Here is a 19,036-nt window from a genome sequence, read left to right as displayed (position 1 = left end):
GAAGAGGGAACAAAATACCATAGCATGTTTTGCCTGTGGGTCTGCCTTCAAACAGCATAACACATTTTCTGTATGTGTAAAATACTTTGCATAGGAACACAAGGATATAAATACTAAATAGCATGACCTTTTTAAATAAACTAATGCCGTCATATTTGCATTTTTACATGGATGCACACAAGCATAGTGTAAGTCTAAATCTACAACATTTCAACATTTCTCATGCTACTTACATTCATGTACAGAATAGGAAGTCATCTCCATTCTTTTTTTTTTTAGCTATGGCTTTCTAACCCACTAGGGCAGGCAACCAACCTTCATATAGAGATCCTATTCTCTAAAAATATAGTTGTCTCACAGTGAATTTGGCAATGCATCAGCCACAGTGTTATGACCTCTGTTCAAAAAACAAAAGCTTACATTTGTATCCTGATGGTGATGATTTATTTATATATTTATTGTATGATGGGGACAGTAATCCAGGCATTATGTAGACCGCCTACACGTTAGTTGGTGGACACCATCCGTGCCGGGATTCTGCTACAGATGGCGAGTCAGCAGGTGAGGAATTCAGCTTTCACACGACTCTGCTGCCTTGCTGCCCACGCCACAGCAACACTCCCAGTCCCATCTAGCCTGGTGATAAAAGCTGTCCTGAGGGGAACATTTACATAGAAGACTTTATTTGACTAAACTGAAACTATGAGGTGTGCACGTTTCTAATTATTATCATTATTATTATACTTGTGACCGTAGTTTTACTTTGCAATAGGAATTATAATTTTTCATTGATTGAATATTTTATTAGACAATAAGAAATGCAACAGCACAATGTACAGCTAGGCATTTTTTTTTGTCCAAAGGGATTTCCGAAGAAAGACCTTGCGGTCTTGTTTCAATTCGGGTCCCATGCACTCACACACATATAGTCTATGAACAATAATCTAAAACAGTAATTTGTCACCTCCTCTCCCTCTGACCTGCTGACAGGTGAAATGTTAGGTCTGTTTTAAAGGAGGCCAGTGATTTGCTTGTTTTAAGGGAAGGGGGCAGGGCATTCCACACCTGAATAGCAGTGCTGCGGAAGGTGAATTTACCCATACGTTTTGTAAGTGGGCGGCACCAGATCATTGTGGAGATCATATGGAGAAGGGCATCGAAGAAAAGTGCTTGCTCTGCATAAGGTTTTGTTATCCATGTGCTTGACAACATGGGAACACTGAAGGAGGTCCCCAGTCCCCCCCACACATAGATTGTATCGATGACCTCATTGGTGTGTTGCATACTGAAGTGAACATATGTTCTGCAGTTCTCAGAACGTCAACACACAGGCTCCAGCAGGCATACACATGTTCCCCACGTATTGACCTCTCTCCATTGCGGCTGAGGAAATTAAAAACAAATTGTTTTTTGCTCTTGTTTCATGTCGGCCCGATTGATCTTACAGATTGTTTCATAGTCAGTAGTTATGTTTTATCTTTCCTCCATCCAAACCAATTTCTGCACTGTAATGGAAAACTGGCTATGATGTGGTGTGTGGTGTCCCTCTGAATCAATATGTGTCGTGCTGCAGCGTACAAGAAGCCTCCTGGGTTATTATTGGTGTTGTTTTGTTACGGCCCAGTTCACACAGGATAGAAACTGCTTATTGTCGAGTATCACACAAAAACAATTTATTAGCCGAGGCCGCAGGTACTACTAGCAAAGAAAATGTCCGTTTTGATCTAGCCATCAGTTAGCCCTGTGGTTTTCAAAGTGTGGTCCAGGGACCCTCAAGAATTCCTTGAGTTCCAAGTGGACCCTTAAGGCTAGTCCAGACCAATGCAACTATTATCCCCAAATGGCTCCGGTCTGCAACTGGTCAGTCCAGACCACTGCAACAGTCTCTACAGCGGTTTTGTTGCTAGGAGTTGCATTGGTGTGAACTTTATGGGGTGTCCTTGAAATCAAAGTATGAGAATCACTGTGTGTGTTTTCTTCAGTTATTCGTTTATGCCCCCATGTTATAGGATGTCATAATATCAAAGGTAGTGGACACTGGACAACCCCCTGGTTGGGGGTTCTGAGCTCCTGTCGTTAGGGGGGTGTTTTTACCGACGGAACATATTTGAAATTCCAAATTCCTCTCTATCTCTCCAATATCCACAATCGGAGAGCACAATAATCATCCGAAGGACACATGAGTGGTTCTTGTCAATATGCCGCTATGAAACCAATAGTTTTTAAAGAGACGTTCTTCAGTGACGTATGAGACGGCATTTTGCCTGACTATCTTACGTAACATTACAAACAGACGTTCCCTAGGAAACATGGTGTTTGGCAGTCAGACAATTATACCTAGCCTCATTTTTAAGGATACCTGGGATGAAGCCATACATGAGTTCGGAAAAAGCACTTCCATTACAGAGCCAGTCCAACACCAACAGCATCATCTTCGTGCTAATGTTTCCATTATTTCTATTCGAGTTGGAACCTGAATATTTCCTGGTACAAACATAACATTAGGTCATGATGACCATTGAGTCTTGTTTGACCTCATTAGTGCCCAGAAATGATAGGGTTGTTGTATAATGTATAGCAGGGGTCTTCAATGTTTTTCAGGCCATGGACCCCTTTGCTGAGAGAGAGATGAAGCAGGGACCCACCACTGCATTATTGTGTACAGATTCATCCTTTTCGCTTCATGACTTTATTTCATACATTTCACCACGTAACCTCGATACTTAATAATAAACTTGGCTTTGTACTTGGTTTGCTTCTTTTTCCTCTACACAAAACCTCCACCTACCACCAAAGCTGAAAATAGCAGATCTACACGCTCCCAATGGCTCGCATCGTGAGGCTTTGTGAGCTTGTAGATCTGTTATTTTCAGCTAATGTTCCCTTCAGAATTACCAGGATGCTAGTGTTTAACAAAAAAGTTCCTATCACACAAAGACTTGGCAGCTCCCCTGTAGTAACGCTGAGGACCCTCTAGGTGTCTTGGACCCTCTAGGTGTCTTGGACCCCCTGTTGTAGAGAGTCAGTGGACCCATGTTGTGTAGAGAGTCAGTGGACCCATGTTGTGTAGAGAGTCAGTGGACCCATGTTGTGTAGAGAATGGCATAATACTGTCTCATATGTTGGCCATGCCTGGCTTAACATCAAAAGCTTCTGCATCCGTCTTTTCTCTCCCATTTCTATCGGTATCAAAGAAAACCACTGACGTCTGTGGGCCACCCACTGTCCTGTGTGTGTGTGTGTGTGTGTGTGTGTGTGTGTGACACAGGGCTCAGAATTAACCTTTTCTTTTTTTAATTGGCACCACTGGTACTCCCAACTTCAAAAGGTTAGAAGCACCTGTCAAATATAAATATATTGTTAATTGATTAAAACATATATAAAATGGATGCTCTGATCAGGTTTTTTGGGACCGATCACCGATTTTTTTCTTCTCATGATCGGCCGATACCGATCTTGTGCATAAGAGGACAATTTTAATATTTCCAAAATTATTATACGTCAAAACTGTTCCTGTGTGTGTTGGGAGGAAGGGAAGAATGTTTAGGCCTGTCAAAAAGATGCAAAATGATATTATGTACCACTTAAATGGTATAAAAGATCGGTTTCTCCAGATACAGTAAATTGCCGATCACAGATATAGGGTAAATTGCCGATCACAGATCGAGTCATTTGGAGTGAATATCGTCCGATCACAGATCGGTGGCCGATTGATCGGAGCATCTCTAATATATGACAGTATGGTTTACAAGTAAGTAACATTATTAAAATGTGCCGCTGGCTCACTGTCCCTCTTATCTTCCATCCATCTCTTCATTGAGACAGATCTGTCTACAGTCTAGACAGATCTGAATCAGATCTTAACTGTTTTAATTCACTTGGATAGCCCATTTGTCCCAGAAAGGATCTACAGTATACTAATTCCATAGACAACTGACTTAGTTTCCAACAGCCAAGAACCATGGTGTTGTCCTCGACAGTTAGCTTTCATTCAAGGCACACATTACAGCGGTAATGTACATTACATTCTATGGGTTTACACTCTATAACTTTTGAAGGATCAGACCCTTCCTCATCCAGGAATCAGCCTAGCTCCTTATCCAGACATCAGTGATATTGACTTCTGTAACTCACTCACTCGACATGTGCTCTTAAGTCCCCCCCTCATCCAGAATGCCGCAGCACGCTTTGTCTTCAACCAGCCAAAGCCAAAGCCCCCCCCAAAACACTGATGTTGGCCTACAAAGAGTTCCACACGCCCCAGACTGTTCTCCCTTCTGGCTCCCAAACTGTGGAACAAACTCCTCATTGCAGCTAGAACTGCAGACTCACTCTCTTCTCCGCAATCCAATCATCTCTTTTCTCAACTTGATTTATCCGTTATGAAATTCTCTGATTTCCACACATATTTGCAGTATTATAGTCTTGTCACTGTTTGTAGTTGTATTAGCGGAGGTTACAGTCTGGTTGACAGTATGTAGATTAGAACAGCAGGAACAATATTACTAAAACATCATCATTTTACATGTACGGGCTAATGTATGGCTGGGTGGTCATTGTTGATAGATAAATCATCACGTGTGATTTATCTATCAACAATGACCACCCAGCCATACATTATGCCGCTTATTACACAGCTACTTAATACACAAATGAATACATTGACCGAAAAGTGACAACAAATCAAAGTATTTCCTTTCTTACGGACCGCGGACCACAACGAGTCGCCTCGGAAACAAGGAAGTGAGTGTTGATCAAATGGAATCCAGTTTCAGGTACTGGATCTCTATTTCTCGCTTCAAATGTTTTCAAAAAAATTCTTGGAAAGCATGTTGTTTAGTTAAATCTAAATGACATTGTGCGTTTGCCAGGTTGCCTGTTATAGAGCGGTCATTATCCAGAAATAACACACCGCTGAATTTGGCGATTGACCAATCAGAATCAAGCATTCAACCAAGCTGTGTAATAAATTGTGATAATTGTTTAGGAAATGGCGCTAGTGTGGAGGGCTCCTTTCACAAATTTCACAAATCACACATTGGGAATGAAAATGTGAGATTTTGCTTTGCTTGAATTCTCTTGATATTTAAGCACTCTTTCTCTCTCCAAGTCATGTATTGTTGGGACTTGGGAGTTTTTCCTCTTTAGCGGATCTGTTCAGTGTTCACTGATCCTGCTGCTATGGGTTCAAAGCAATTCAGGGTTCGAAGTCTGATCACATTCACCCGTTAAGCATCACCGGCCGAGCCCATTATAGCAGCACATTTGTATGCAGGCTGGCAAATTGAGAAGTACCTCCTTGGCGTTAATGGTCTCACTCTGTTGAGCCTGCACTGAAAAAGTGCCACAGAACTTCCTGAAAACGAGAGAGTATACTCTTTATGTTGGCCTTGCACACTGTTCGGGGGTTGTTACCGCCTCTCCTGATTTCAATCTAATGTCAGGTCCAATTTTATATTTCTTCTTCTTGTGGACGATTTTTGAGCGTCGATGTTGAAGAATAATTCAACAACGCATAAACTGATCCCCCCCCTCTTTCAATTGAAATCATGCTTTGTTTGTTGTTTGCTGAATATCTATATCCTGAATCTTTTGTTGGAGAAAGTTGGACTGTCAGAAAACAGGCAATGTTGTAACCACTAATCATGCACAAGGAAGCAGGGAGTGGGTAGAAAAGCCGAAGTTCACGCTGAATCAGAGGAAGTGTTGCACAATAGGAAGTGGAGTGTTCTTATGTGTGTGTGACTGTGTGTGTTTGTTCCACTATCAAAAGTCCTGCAACTAACCCAGGTTTCTATAATGATGAGAAGCATGAAGCTAAGAGTCAACCATGTTCCTGCTTTCCCATCTTTCTGCAACTGTTACACTGTTCATTTTTTTATTTAGAAAAAAATATAATCTTGATTTTTAAATGATGCTATAATTTTTGATAATTATTATAACAATAAAAGGGAACTACATGGGGACAGGTAATAACATATAAGTGTTCTTGTATGCGTGTTCTCTCCTCCGCGTCATCAGTGCCGATACCCTAGTTGGTTGGCGAAAGGGCCTTTCTGTGTGGAGTTTGCATGTTCTCCCTGTGTCCCCTAGGGTAGGTACCCTCAAAATACAACAATAAATCATGTTGGCAGAGGGAGTGTAGAGCCCAGGATTACGTTAGATAATTGACACTGGGTGGAAAAAATGGGTTAAATCATGGGATAAAAATGTAGGAAAAAAAACAAAAGTAGCAGATCCACAAGTTTGAAATGCGGGGCGAAGCGACACATTATGAGCTTGAACATCTGTTACTTTTGATGCTTTTGAAATGAGGTTTACACCCAACGGAGACGATGTATCATATTACTGTCCTTTCAGACGCATGCATTTGTTCTGCTGATGATGAACGACCAATGAGTTCAGCATTTCATGTCGCCAATAAAGCCCAAGTACAATAGCTAAATCACTGCTTGTACTGTAGGAGTTGTCATTTTTACTGTAGACAATATCGGTGAGAGAACACAAGAGATCTTCTAGACAAAATCTCAGAACTAATACACGTTCAAATGGTGACTTAAGGAATGACAAGTAACAGGGAGTCTAAATAAATACCTACCAGCGATTATTAGGCCTAGCCTACATCGGATATTGTTCATTTTGTTCTCCAATTGATAGTTATATTGTAGCGGACCCTAATGTTCAGGCTTCAGATTGTTATTTCGGCCTGTGGTATTGCAGTGTTAATTTATATTTATATAAAAAATAACAAATAATATTTTGATTGGCAAATTTGGCAGAGAGGTGATGTGTTGTCTCGAGGGTACACTAATTTTTCATAACGGTGCCAACAGCAAACAAATTTGTAAAAAAAAAAATCAGTGCCCAGTCTGCCCACCTCAGTGTCAATGATTGAAAGAAATGTAAAACATTTTCTTTTATTTAACATTTTGTAATTTTCTTTTGGGCAGTATGCTGAATGTATATGTACGTATGTATGTATGATGGTGAGCTGAACATAACACCATTGAACTTTGGACTTGGCACCACTGACTGCTATTTACTGTAGATATGGTATGGAGGCGTAATTCACTGTCAGCACGTCAGCAGTGACTATGAAAATAAAAAATCACACCCGGCGTGTGAAGTGAGGGGTGCTTCACACGCCATCTAACTCCTGTTGCTATGATTAGGTGATGTACTGGTGATGTAAAACAAACTAGCTAACGCCCCTCAAATGTATAAAATAAATAAGTGAATAATTGTACCTCCTGAAGTGTTCTTTTCTTGAACTAGGCCCACAGTGGCCTTGTGGTTAGACTCTTCCCTGAGATTGGGAGGTCGGGGTTTAAACCCATGTCCAGGTCATACCAAAAAGACTCTAAAAGATGAGGCCCAGTGCCTCCCTGCTTGACACTCAGCATCAAGGGTTGGATTGGGGGAAAGTCACTGCTTGACATACGTGCCATGGTCCAGGGGCTGTACTTGTACATCAAGCTGCCTCACACTACAGAAACGGCTCCCACATGATTCGGGAAGGCTTACTTTTGACCATTTCTTGAAATAATAGGGGTCTCTAGATGAGAGTGGGTTGGATTTGTGTCCAGCAAGCTTACAGCAAGTCTTAACTAAAGCCCTAGTCTCCAGGCCTATACAGTGAGATGGAGGGGACATTTCAGTCACCCAGAGTTACAGGTACAGAATAAATAAAGTAACGTTCTATACAACAGTACAAAGGCAAGAAAAACCATAAGAAGCACCAGCCATCAATACAGAACAACAGTACACAATAGTATAGACCTATGATCCTGCACTAATCTATGCTGAAAAACAACACAAGGTTACAGTCTCCTCACCGTATTCCGCCCCAAAATTACATTCGGTGCAATGGCAATCAATTAATAAACTGTCCATTTCAACCAGTGCAGAGCGAAAGAAAACCTAAGTGTTCACAGTGCCATCGGTACAATAACCATACCCTAAAAGTGTTCTTAGAGGTCAGAGAGTCCTTGATACAACTATTATTCCAGGTTTTGTTACGGTTGACCTGGCACTAGCGACCATTGTGTGTCTCGCTGTAAATCCTCAGAGCCACAAGGCTCGTACAGTTCCACCCCGGGAAGGTGAATCTGTCGTTTCCTCTCCTGCCATACTACAGTATTATCACCATACTATATCTAGGTGGAGTTAATGTGGCTGTGTCCTCATTCACAGGCTGACCTTCACTGGAGGATTGTGACCCGGGGTCACCTGCCCGGCCGGGTCTCCCTGCTCCTGACTGACTGGCGCACAGCTCCGCTGCTCGTAAGAAATGTTGCTTTACTACTTTTTGTTTATTTATCATGATGATGGAAGACCAGCTGTGGTCGAAAAACATGTTTGCTGCCTTGCACAGTTAACATACAGAGCAAGGATTTTGTGTGGAGCTGTGGACTCTTTCTTTGTTGTTCTCCGAATCACTCAATCTATATTTAAGCCTCTAAATGGGTCATATAAAAGACAATACAGGGGACACTCGGTAAAAAAGCAAAAGCATTATTTTTAGTGTTAGATCGTGTTAGATCCCAACTGTTGAATGTCAGTGTGGTTGCCATGGTACAAAGTGACGCAGGTCTACAATTATGGTTTCATTTTGGAACCGTGTCTGTGGTGCACCTTGTGAGACTATTATTGTCCTGATGTGCTGTGCTGCAGTGTTGCCAGACATATTCAGCGAGAGAATTAAGCAATCGGGTCTATGAAAACAAGCCCAAAAGAAGCGACTATTAGAGGCCACATGAGCACTTTAAACCTACAGTATATATGCATTGGCTATTTGAAAATGCCTCTTGTTGTAGATCTGCTAAACAAATATTGGGGGAAAAAATCTAAACATTTTGACTATTTTTCGAAACATTTAAGGTAAACGCACATACAGAGGTCACTGGCACAAAATATTTTTGATGGGGGTCTGTGGACAAATGCATATTCATTTTTGTGTTCCTTGACATTAAAATGATTGAAAAGTAAACAACTGGTTTAAACCACATTAGTAAACCAGCCCAAATAAGCAACTGCACTTTTGAAACAAGCCCCCAAAAAACACAATCGGCTATTACCAATAATTTGCAAGCGATTGTACAAAAAAAGAGAACATGCTCAAAGTTGCTTATGATGAGCAAATATGGCAACACTGATGTTGTGGCTGTGCATGTGTGTGTGTGTGTGTGTGTGTGTAATGCCGGCCGGCTCAGGAAATGAACGGCATTGTAGGCCATAAAAAGCAGTTGACTAATGTAGGTGCTCCCACTTCCTGTTCCCCAGGGCCAGTGTGTTTCTGTGTTGCCAAGTCTTATACTGTAAGTGACATTGGGCTTGTTTTTCTGTAAAGTTGCTTGTAAAATATTGGTAGTTGCATTTTCATGTCATTAAGTAAGTAAGCCTTGTCGAGCCATGAGGCTCATAGGGAAGGAGCCTATCTCCTGTTTCTGTAGCGTGAGGCAGCTTGATGTACAAGTACCCCCCCTGGAGATGATGTACAAGTACACCCCCTGGACATGACGCTAGTATGTCGCAGGGACTTAGCCCAATCCAACCTTTGATGTGCCAAGCAGGGAGGCATTGGGTCCCATTTTCTTGGGAGTCTTTGTTATGAGCTGGATTTTCATGTCAAGGACCCCCAAATTAATCTCTGCGGACCCCATCTGAAAATATTTTGTGGCAGGTAGGGACCCCCATACAAGATTTGTGTATTCAGGACTTTATGGAAATAGTAGATCTACAAGCTCACAACGTGCCACATCACGGCGTGTAGCATTGTGATTATGTTGTAGATCAGCTATCTTAGTTAAAATAGATGATTGATACTGTAGGTTTAAAGTGGCTTTAGGTTTAAACTTATCTTAATTATATTAACTGATATTGTACTGTATGTGTCGCTTCTTTTGGGCTTGTTTCCGTAAACCTGGCTGCTTGTTTCTCGTGCAAAATCTGGCAACACTGGTGTGTTTATATAACGAGCGAGCGGGCATGGGGTCACTCGCCGCCCGATGTCTCAAAACCAGAGGGGTTGGAAAAGTCACAACCCACAACAATACAAAAGCAAACCGTTAGTTTTGACATTTTCATTTTGAGTCACATGTTGTCGATCTGGGACGACATTAATTGTTCACATAGTTATAGACTGATTTGGTTTGTTTTTCTCACAACCAAAGTGTTCCTCATTTTGGGCCATTTTATGTGTGTGTGTGTGTGTGTGGGGGGGGGGTTCCTCCTGGATAGTAGGCCTGCCCATCAAAAAACATGGACCAGAAAGTAATGCTTCAACAAAAGAATACCTTTTGTCACAGCAGGCAATGAATTGTGCCACCCCTTACTACGTGAAAAAAAACCCAATTATAAATTGTATTTGACTGTCTAATTTAGCCATTTGAAAATACCGTACAGTACATCATGTTTCCTCTTCTGCCATATTCTGCCCATCCCTGTTTGTGTATTTTCCTCAGTCTCCATGGAGATTGTTACCATGACTACACAGCCATCAATCCCCAGGCTTAAGCCAAGCTGTTGGAATTCACGGTGTTGCCCATTGCTCTCCTGACCCATAAGCCTCAAGTCAAGTTTCACATATAGAACTGCTAATGTCTGTCCATAGTATGATACAGTATATCTGTGGTGCGGTGGTGGCGTGCTAACGGGGCTAATGCCAAACTGCTGTATAGCATCCTGTTAATGACTCAAATCCAACAGCTTAGCCTGAATGCCAGACCTTTGTAGCATGCTTTAGCTTCCAGCAGCAACATCAAAGAACGAAGTCCTCTGCCCAAGCATTGTATTGTATAAAGGGAGAACGGTGTGAAGTTAATAAGAGAGGCTGGCCTTTTGTTGTGTGGAGGTCTGTAAAACGCCAGGAGGAGGTTTAGCGAGGCATCCTCTCTTGTCAGCGTGGTGAAGGGTGAGTCGATACTGCCCTCACCTGGTGATACAACCAACCTAAAATGTTATTGCACCGTCACTTGGAGAGTCATATTGCTGACTGTGTAAGGGGGATGCTGTGCACTTTCTTTGTACCTTTTACTCCATTTAGCAGACGCTCTTGATCCAGAGAGATTTACAGTAAGCAAGGTAAACATGAGATATTGAATCCAATGTGTTAAAATAGTAATTTAGGATCATAGGTAAACCAAGAACCTATCATCAGTCTAAACGGTCTAGAAAATAAAATCTATAACCTGTACATTGAAACTATAGAGCCTACAAATAATAGGATGCTAGGTCAGCAAATAAACCTGGCATCTGTCTACATAACATGCTATCTATGTTACATTTCCGCCTGTGCATAAGACTGCAAGGTCGTCAAGGCAAGTGCTACAGCAAGTGCAAGTTCAGAGTCTTCAGATTACTGCGGAAGACCTGGAGTGAGTCTGCAATTCTAACTGCAATGGGGAGTTCGGTCCACATTTTGGAATGACAACTATCCAACTGCAATGCAGTGATCTTGAATTGATTGATTACAAACAATATAAATCACATTATTTATGAATTGATTCATTACAAACAATATAAATCACATTATTTATATATAGTAATATATATAGTAAGCAAAATGGCTTCCCGGTGCATAACCTGTTGGACCACTACTGTCACTGTCATGTGAGTTTTACTAAAGATATTTGGTCAATGGTGACCATTCAATACGTCCAACTTTTACTACTGCTACTACTTTCTGGTTGACTCAGCATGTGGCAGATGTACCCACCCGCCCACCCACTCTGTGACCCTGGTGGTACACCCTATAAATAGCTAATGAGAGATGATATGTCTGAGTGGACGCAATATGCTGAGTGGTTTGTTATGTCAGCTAAAAGCTCCCCCCCATCCCCCGTCTTTTTCCTTGGCTATGTATTATTGATGGCATCAGAGGGCTGAAATGATGTACACCTTCCTGCCTGGCTTCCCCTGAGTACCCCCCCATCACCAGATGTCTCTCGTGAGTCGTCACTGTTTGTTATGAGTTGTGCACAACATGCATACCAGACGTCTTCCTTAATGGCGTCCACTCCTGAGTCCTGACCTGATGTTTATCAAACATCAAATGGTCTTTTTTTAGTGTACAGAGACCCGGAACCGGAATCAACATTGGGGAACCGGAATCAAGCTGGTTATGTCTCCTATACAATTCCAATTTTGAGTTCTAATAAATTCTGCCCCAACCCTACTAGAGCCGACCGAAAATGTATGCTAAATTACTCGGGCCGAGCCTCGGGTTCCATGCCCAGTTAGGGCCAGGCCCGTTGAGAACTCTAATTCCAATACTGGCGGATCTCATACCTTATTTTTTGTATTTTTTATAAAAAATTATTTATTTCAAGGACCACCATAACTGTGAGAGTTACAGACCTGTAAGAGTTCATTTGGATTTGCAACCACCTATAGGAATCGTTAAAGGGAACCGTTAACCCATTCTGACCTGAGATCAGATTCTAAAAATGTCTTCTACATCCTGACAGTTTTCTGAAAAAGCTATGTTTCTATGTCAGTCGTTCTTCGATTTTTCAAAAATAGCAGACCTACAAGCTCGTAGCGCGCCACTCGGTGGCGCGCTATGAGCTTGTAGATCTGCTATTTTTCAATAGCTAAAGCATAACATAATGCTAACACCAAAAGGGGTTCCCGCCCAGAATGGGTTAAAATATTAAATGATCCCAAACCTAACAGAGACTTCATTTTGAATTGGCAAGTTTTTATTTACTAAATTGATGTTCCTCCCATCCCTTGAAATGACACTAAATGAACACTAGGTGGTACTAAGAGTTCAGTGTTTGATCTCAGTTCCCCTTTTTGCTCTGTTAATGAGTTCATTGAGAACACGCTACAGCGTTGCTGTTGCTATGACATATTGGGAGTCTTTTCTCTGTCAGTTTTCATTTGGTGCAATACTTGTATATCTGTTGAGATAAGTCTGATGTATAGGCTGCTTCTGAGAGTTGGCTCTGTCTCCTCTCACCACAGCACTAACATACCTACAGGCCCCAGCTCTCAGTAATTGTAATTGCAAGCAGGAACATTTTTATTCATGAATTATATTAAAACAACAAATCGGGCAATAAAAAGTGTTTCAGATTATCTCAATTCTGTGCAGAACCTGACCCAAAAGGCGGACTTTACCAATACTTTACCAATGCATTTTATTCTTAAAGGAAAGCATTGTAATCTTGCTTATGTTTTATATATTTTTTTAAATGACTAAACACTGTGGGAATGCAAGCTTTTGCCATACAATACAATAGTGACATAATAATTTCTGTTCATGCAATAATAAAACAACATTATCATAACATAGCCATCTCTTTGCAGTTGAAGACATGACTTTTGGACTAGCATCCAAAAGCATGTTTGAAAATGGCTACGTTATGTTCTGATTGCAGATTCCCATTAGCTCTAGCAGTCAGTGCATTCAGTCAATATTATATTTTGCAAACGTCATGTGATATGAATTTGGCTTTTTAGCTGAATTTGGCTTTTTAGCTGAAGATGGTAGACTATGTGTATGTGGTGTGTTTGGGTATGGGAGTGGTCCCCATCAGCAGCATGATTATATATATTTTTACATTTTCTCCCCTCCAGATGGCGCTCTTCCCTTTCTGTTTACACATACCACCTGCTATTCTTCAACCAAAACCCATCACCATGCCTTCCTCCCCCAAAAAAATACACTCTACTCCATCGTGCCCCACCCAAAAAATCCTGCAAGGACAGCATCTGAGTGAGCAGGGAAATAGAAAATCCACTATCATTTTTCCACGTATGTCAGTGGGATCTAAAAAAACAAACACAAAAACATGCTTAATAACTAACACAATATATGATTTGGTGTATTATTTGCTGCATTAAAGTTCTCAGTCTGACTGATTTCAGTCATTTGGATTCCATAGGACCCAGCGTGTCTTCTATGGAAGCATGTTGAGCAGCTATAGCACATCTACAAGCTTACAACACGTCAAAGAATTTGTTGTATTAAAGATGTAAGTGTATTTGAAGCCATCAAACTAGCGATGGGATACGTGAAAAAACAAAGGTCAAAGCCTCAAATCTATGATTGTTTTTCAACTGGTTGAGAGTATGTACATGTGGAACAGCAGCAACATAAGGTTTAGAACGAGAATACCTAAAACATTATCATTACACTTTCAGTCATGATATTTCATTTAGCTGTATTCCATGTATTGGTGATATATTGTGCGCGACTTAAAGGATGCTGTGCTGTCTGTGAGTCATGCTCAGCTAGAAGGTCACTAGTCGTGTAATGATGGTTTGGGGGTGTTTATACAGTGGGGGGAATTGGGGGGCGGGGGGGGGGGGGGGTCTGTGAATGGAATGGGGGGATCCAGCCCCACCCCCAGGGACGTGCTACCGAATACTAGACCCTGTGACAGTAATTCAACAACGAGCACCCCTCTCCCTTCCCTTACCGCGACACCCCCAAAGTCAGGAGTCGGTACATTCTCAAGGGCAGCGCAGGGATGCATGATATTGACAAATAAATTAGATCACAGCTGTTTTTGCTGAATACGGCACTTGTGGTATGAATTGGGGGGGGGGGGGGGGGGGGGGGGTGTGGGTGTGTGTGTGTGTGTGTGTGTGTGTGTGTGTGTGTGTGTGTGTGTGTGTGTGTGTGTGTGTGTGTGTGTGTGTGTGTGTGTGTGTGTGTGTGTGTGTGTGTGTTAGTATATATGTGGCCAATTGGGGTGAATATTTAGTTTACCATTGATTACATGAAGTATGTATTCTTGTCGTCTTGATGTTTTCCACAAGATAATAAATCACTTAGTATGAGCAAAATGTGGATCCCAAATGTGCCTTTTGCTTATACTATTATATAATAAATACACGTACATTTATAAACACAATATACTGTATTGTAATATCTCATTCACGTGAGGAGTAACCCCTTGACTTGATGTGATTAAAACTGTCCTGGGTGTTGTTGATCTAAAATGGCCAGTAGCCTAATGGCTGCATGTTATTGACCTAGTTCAGTGCTGCAGAACTCGATATCAGAGCCATCAGTGTATCCGCCGGGCGGCGGCTTCTGATGATGGCTTGTCATTGATGCGACGGATGGAAAGCGGAGAGTTTCTCTGTCTCTCTCTCTCTCTCTTGCAGCGCTGATGTTTCAATGGAGCCTGCGTTTTCGCCGACTCTTGTGTATGTGCCTGTTGCCATGGTTTCTGAGCTTTTCATCAGGTACAAGCCTTGAGGCCGGGTAGGGGGGGGGGGCGGCTTAACTGAGGATGAGGCTCGGTCTCTTATCTAGCTGTATGCTTCTTTTTTTTCTCTCCCTAAGTGGACTGAAAATGTTTGGTTTCATCTTTCTCCATCATTTTGATTCCTCGTGACTGAAACGATTTTGGGTGTCGAGTCGACGTCTCTCTCTCTCTCTCTCTCTCTCTCTCTCTCTCTCTCACTGCGTGCGAGTTGGAGAAGAAGTCGACATTTTTTAATAAAGCCGTGACATCTAAGTCGGATGACATCCCGCCCATGTATTTACAGCTGTGGTAGTGTAACCCCTGCAGTGACACGACTGGAGCAAGACAGCTGATATGGTCTCACAGCTTTAGCATTACTGTCAGTTGTTCCTTCCTTCCCTGTGCAGGCGCTGGAGGAGAGAGAGGGTTTGTTTTGATTTGCAGGAATCTGGGTGAGCGAGGCATTAGTTGGTGATGTTTACTACTATGGCACGCTGCTCCACAGAGGCGTGGCTATGGCGGGTAATCAAGTTCACCTCAACAACAAACAAACACACACACACACACACACACACACACACACACACACACACACACACACACACACACACACACACACACACACACAGCCCCTCCCACCCCCGTCAGTCAGTCAGCCACCACAACCCCCACCCTACCTACACCCCAAGCCAATTCAATCAGCTGGGCTGGGATTGGAAACCTGGGTAAGGTGGAGAGGTTGTAAGGGGGAGTGTGTGTGTGTGTTTGTGTGTGTGTGTGTGTGTGTGTGTGTGGGGGGGGGGGGGGGTGCAGAAATTAGGTGGGTGAGGGGGCAGCGCACGCATTTTAGGAACACCCCACCCTCCCCCACCCCCCCAAAAAAATAAAAAAAAATATATATATGTAATAAAAAAAACTCGACTCAGCGGGCTCCGGTGGGGTTCCGGGGAGCTGACCGAGTGGGGCTAATGCGATGTGGCATGTCACCAGGGGAATCTAGGTCAAGTTTAAAGCAGGCTGAAGCTCTGCCATGCCGCAGTCTGACGCCTGCCTCACCATCTATCTGTGTGCCACCTTGGCGCACGGTGGTGGGCACACTTTCACACTCGCATATAATATGCTGCTTTCAGAAATTCAGTTTATTAATATGTATTAAATATAAAATATTGCTCAGTGTGAGCCTGAGCTATACGTGCTTTTTTTTTCTCCCAAGTCCAGATCTTGCAAAAACAAATATCAGACACACATACGCAGACATTTCTGTGCCGAACCCAACCCCCCCCCACCCTGCCCCCCTCTCCTCCACGCCCTCGGGCTAAAACGCGCCAGCCTCCGCCTCTCCTCTCCTCCGCGGCAGTGCCCACGTGACGACACATGCCGGCTCGGCGTCTCGTCTGCCAGGGCGGAGGGGGAGGGGAGGGGAGGGAGGGGTCTTGTTTTCCCTCCTCGTAGTAAGACTGCAAGGACACGTGGAACCTCACGCTGCAGCTCAGTAGTGGAATGTCAGCATTATCCTGCCTCTCTGTCTGTCTCTCTCTCTCTCTGTCTCTCGCTCTGTCTCCATTAGCCAGACATCACCCCAAGCTGTATTTCTTTTTTTTTTATGCCGCAATGCTCAGATTCCGTTGTGCACTTTTTTTTTAGGACATTTTTTTTGTGTGTGTATCATTTAAAATCAGTGAAGCTTGTAAAGGCCCCCCCCACAGGGGTGGGGCTGTGACACCAGAGGGCATAGCCATCCAGGGGTCACGCCCTGCCGCTGCATGGGCGTGGCTCGAGTCCTCGCAGTGTTGACAGTCTCATTTAGTTGTAGTCATCTGAAAAGACTTTGTCGTAATGACAGATTTTACACTTTTTTTTGGGTTGCATGCTTGCTCACAACGAGCTTGTACATCTTCTATTTTCAGAGCGCAACACCCGAGCTCAACCAAACATTCAATTATTTGTCTTTCTACTGGATCTATTCTCCACCAGTCCCTCTCTAACATTTTGGTCTGGTTTTTCTTTGTTGAAAAAACAATTGCACTGTGAGCATCTGCTATTTTTGAATAGTCAACATAGAAATGGATAAAGTGGTTAAAACTATTGCAATGCTATGTTAACTACTTTTGCCGGGGGCCCCCTGGAACCCTTTCAAGGACCCCTGGGGGTCCCCGGGCCCCACTTTGAGAACCTGTGGATGTCTGTTATTTGTCTGTAAATTTTATTATTATGCTATTATTTATTTGTACTGTAGGCTACATGTGTGTTTATGCATGTTGAAATAATTAATTCATCCAGTGGCATGTAAACAAATTGAGCCGATGACCAAAATTCATTATAAGCATATTCTTATTTTCTTATTTATTTGCTAGGCAGGGCTTATGTTTGATCTTCTTTTGATTTATATTTCATACAAAAATCTGATTAATACAGCCAGATTAGTTTACTTGTATAGCAACTGGCGCCAGTGATCAGTAAGTTGTAGTACTTCCAGTGGTGGAATTAAATATTCCCTCATGGGCTCCGCTTGCTTTGCTCTCCTCCTACTAATCCGCCCGGTTTTTGGCGCATTACCTCATCAGTATTAATATATTCATGTGCTTTCAAGTCCTTTACTACTACTGTACTACTCCTCTTCTTTCCCCGAGCCGGGCCCCGATTGGCTGTCAGGATTGTTTTCAATGGCACCCAAAAAAAAATCTTTTTCTCCACTCACATGGATACAGCGTGCGGTTGGTTAAAGTGGACTAGCCAATGGGAGAGCTGCGCGGGTTCCCTAGTTGTCGAGTTCTGCCCCACAGCCCCTCTAGAAGCAGCCGCCCCTCCCTCTCCTCACTTGTGAGCACGCGATGGCTCGGTGGGGGGGAATCGTTCCAAAACAACAACATGCGTGCATGTTGCTGCTGCGCCCGCACCCCCTCCACGGTGCCCAGGCTGCCCAGCTGGCTGGCACCCCAGCCAGCAGCAGTGGGCACTGCTGCAGAGACAGACAGACACTGAGGGAGGCGGGCTTGGTTTGTTGTTCCTCTGTTTTTGATTTCAGACAAGCCTCTTCTTTTACACACCCCACTTTGTTACATACTATATACTATACTATATATACAAATAATTAAAACCGAGAAAGTGTCAGACTCCTTTTAGATTTGATTCAAACCTAGCAGATCTACAAGCTCATATGAGCTTGTAGATCTGCTATTTTTTTTATTGTGAAAATGCGAGCAACATATTTGAATATTATCTAATTCTTAACTCAAATCTTTGGCTTCCGGGAATCCCTGGAACAAAATATTTTGAGATGGGGGGGGGGTCGGCGGCCAAATATATAAAACTGATTTAGGTCACAATGGGTTAATGGGTCCACATTTTTCAATTAAAAAAAAATACCCTCAGGATGTAATCGAACTAGTTTGAAGCATGTTTTTTTTTTTCCCGCTGCTGTGCCATTTAATATCGGTGCCCATCCCTTTTTCTTCTCCCTGGTAACAGCTGGAGGATACTGCATGCTATGAGCAGCCTGCCAGCCTGCCTCACACAGCCCAACGTCCTTAAAATGACCTCGTTTCCAGACACTACAAGGGAACTGCGCTGGGACCTCTGGGTTGACGACACTTTCTACTTAAAGCCACTGCAAAAAAAAAAGGGAGAGAGGAAAAAAAAAAAAAAAGAACAAACAAGCATTCGACGGCCAGAGAGCTCTGGGCTGAGAGAGGTAGAGTAGTGGTTTTGGATTTTGGATTTAAATTTTGAGAAAATAAATCTGATTTGAACTGAGGACCCCCAAAATAATATTTGAAAATCACATTAACTGGGAACCCCCCACACCCTGACCAAGCAGCAGTTGAGGCGTT

The 19,036-nt window shown here is 42.8% G+C and overlaps 1 protein-coding gene across 3 annotated transcripts in view; it reads left to right on the top strand.

Moving 5' to 3' along the window:
* Positions 1 to 19,036, top strand: part of fam49bb (family with sequence similarity 49 member Bb) — a 59,598-nt gene that overhangs the window by 4,359 nt on the left and 36,203 nt on the right. For 2 of the 3 annotated variants that reach the window (XM_079489725.1, XM_079489726.1), the window contains exon 2: positions 8,194 to 8,283. The exons of the other annotated variant lie outside the window; for it this stretch is intronic. The gene's annotated coding sequence lies outside the window, so the exon portion shown is untranslated. The remainder of the gene's footprint in view (positions 1 to 8,193; positions 8,284 to 19,036) is intronic. 3 annotated transcript variants of the gene reach the window in all.

Source organism: Electrona antarctica, assembly GCF_951216825.1.
Source record: "Electrona antarctica genome assembly, chromosome: 20".
NCBI classification, from domain to species: domain Eukaryota; kingdom Metazoa; phylum Chordata; class Actinopteri; order Myctophiformes; family Myctophidae; genus Electrona; species Electrona antarctica.
This window is presented reverse-complemented; position numbering and strand designations above follow the sequence as displayed.